Source organism: Solanum lycopersicum, chromosome 4 (genome assembly GCF_036512215.1).
Source record: "Solanum lycopersicum chromosome 4, SLM_r2.1".
NCBI lineage: Eukaryota > Viridiplantae > Streptophyta > Magnoliopsida > Solanales > Solanaceae > Solanum > Solanum lycopersicum.
Genome location: NC_090803.1, coordinates 26,873,536 through 26,876,837, shown reverse-complemented (window position 1 = coordinate 26,876,837; position 3,302 = coordinate 26,873,536).

Here is a 3,302-nt window from a genome sequence, read left to right as displayed (position 1 = left end):
AAATAAAACTCAAATCTACCTCAACACAAACAGTGAAATCGAGGAAGTATGTGTTTGACATAATGTTAAAATGATTATGAGTGAAGGCATTTTTAAAAATTTTAATTGTTGTCTTATCTCCATAATTGTGTATATATATGTTTTAGTACGATGAGTATATAATATTAATATAGAATTTTTATTTTTGTAATGTGATATCTTGTTTGAGTATACTAAATCATATTACCTTACAAAAGTCCAACTATTATATTGTTCCTCATTAATGAAATGTAATCCCTCCCCCTATGTCACACCTTGAGCCTACATTGTGGACGTGGTCGAAACTCTAGAACCATCCTTAATCCCAAGAGAATCCTTGGCCTTGCTTACTAGTCCGGGGAAGACATTACTCAACAAGAAGAACTTTAAATGCAAAGATCAACTCAATGGTCTCAACTATTGATAAACTCAGAAATGTCATGAAATATTTAAATAGCCATAAGAAGGCAACTCAAGTCTAAAAAAAACAAGGGAAGGTGAAATAGATTCCTCAACTACTATTGTCTATGAAAGCTTCAAATACTACTATATAGGTCGGGACAAGACCCCTAATATCATAATAAATCAAAAGAATATAAACAATGAATCCTTCAAAAAGTAGAGAGGCTTACCAAGATAGCTAGAACGAAATGGGATCAACGAAATGCTTGTTCAAGACCCTTAACACCTATATTTGTATCATAAATAAGATGTAGATGGATGATGTTAATACATTGAATGTACGAGCATGTAAAGGGAAAGATGAATCATAAGCAAATGAACAAATTCTCTAGGAAGATAAAGTAATTACAAAATCTGTCCCGACCAAATATTCCAATCAAAATGAGAAGAAAAATGCAATAATACGAAAAAATCTAATATCGGAGCGAGAGTATGGGAGTTGAACATATGACATAGTGAAGTGTTTTTTAATTTAAAACAGTTTGACACTTTTAAGACCATTCGTTTGTGCGGTAGTCGACGAAGTGAGTAATGTCTGCTAACCCACTCGATGATGCACCGAATGGTATTTTGGATCACTGAGTTTTAAGAACTCCCAGAAATTTGGGATTTCAAATAACAGACATAATCATGCTCGCCGACCTATTCAGCGAGTCGCCAACTAAGCTTTTGTCTCACCGAGTTCTACAGAATCCCCCATCAAGATGGGTGGTTCAAACGACAGTCTAAATAGGGCACGGAGACTTGTTCGACGTGTCTCCATTTACATTTTTAGCTCTCCTATTGCTGATTTTCCAACACTTTGATTTTCAGCCTACAAAATCAACACCCAATATTCAAAAGCAAATTAAAAAAAAAAACAAAAAAAACATAGGTTTCTCCCATGAAATGCCTTATTTTACGTTGTGGAACAACAAAGGTACTTATCAATTTTCATTTGTTGAGGTTGGGCAATTACGTCTATAACGATCGGGTTTTGTCGTTATAGAAAAGCCAACGGGGAAAAACTTAGTCATAAAACTTTTTGTTGTAACATGAAATTTTCCAACCTAGTCAAGATTTAGATGAAAATCAGAGTTATTAAGGTGTATGGAAAATGTGGTAAAAACTAGGTGACTTTTTTTATAAATTTGATTACATGCGTAGTTAGATAAGTCGTTAAGGAATCCGTAGGACTTAATAAAATTTAATTCAGGCTAGTAGAACTCCTGTAATCGATTTTAGTGTAAACAATATTTTTTGAGAGTCATTAGTTTAAGGTCTGTTGTGAAATGGGGGTCATGGAATCATTCAAATAGCTTAGTGTTTCATGCAAAGAGCTTTATTTGTGGTTTTGGTCGCTCTTGCAAGTCCATTGTGTTGGACCAGATGCGACTTAATGTCGTAAAAAATCGAAAAATGACTTTATTTTGCACTTACAAAATTTTAGAGCGAAGGAACGAACCCTAGGTGACTCTTTAAAATGTTCCACAATCCTTAAGGCTAAAGGTACAATTTCCAGTCCTCGAATCCATTTTTCGATAGGTAGAACGCAATATAATTAGTAACTATTGATGACGGAGGATTTTGATTTACCCCGACCGAAAATATACAAAAGTTGCGACCTACTTTGATTCAAAATAAAGGAAAAGGGTTTTCCATCAAGAAAATGACTTTTTTATTATAGTTGCAAGGGTTCCAAACCTTAACAACTTAAGTACGAAAGGCTGCTTTCGGTTTGTTTTGTAATGGGGTTGGCGACTATAAGATATCAGCGATGTCTTAGATTTAACGTTGATTTTATGGTGGAAACAACTTTATTTGGGTGATTTCGATCATGAGTATGATCTAGGGTTCATACAATTATTACAGATTTGGATAATTAGTGTTTGTTTATTGATTCCCAAATTATTATTATTGTTTGTAGAACAAAAAAAAAAGCAGAAAAAATCTGAAAAGGGAATGATCAAGTTTCTTAAGATTTCAAACTTGTCGCGAGGTAGGTGATGGTTGTGATTTTATGATTGTAGATGTATGTTGTTTCTTGCTTCATTGTAATACATGTATGTATGTGGATGTAGCATTATTGATCATACTTGTAGTTAGTGGGATAGAGGTATTATGAATACCAGGAATCATGACTAAATTGAATGAACTTGAGAATATACTAGTGATTGTGGTGTGTCGAATGGATTATTTGCCATGTTCTGACATAACTAACTACGATTGGTTGCCACGTTATGACATAATTATGGCATCAGTTTCCATGTTCCGGCATAAACATTGATCGGCTACCATGTTCTGGTATGCTAACAGTATGGGTTTGGGATACATGAGAGGAAAAATGATTTGATATAATTGTGTATCTTAAGGAATGTGAAACTGTCACATGTTCGAAAATATTGATACTATATTATATGTTCGATATAGGCGTGTGATTATATTGTTGTTTTGACTTATTTATGTTGCATTTGATGGGATAGACGTGTGATCCTACGAGTACACTTTGGTTATTTACTTATTTTGCACTTGATATTTCTTTATTGAGTATAGGGCATATCCAAGCAGCTATTGACAGAATTCTCATAGAAGATCAGTGATCATTTGAACTCAAGGGTGAGCCAATTCTTTCAGGATGACATGGATTCTCTTTCATCTATGTCTACCATTTCAGACTTCGACTTTCTAGTTAGTTGGTAGTGCATTAGTTTGGTGCTAATTATCTTATCCTATTGCTGCAGAAATCATAAGAATAACTTGCAATCTAATATCAAGAAATTTTGATAAAAAGGTAGTTGTATACCATGGAAATTCATGATTTTGATGGCTAAATTTTCCCAATA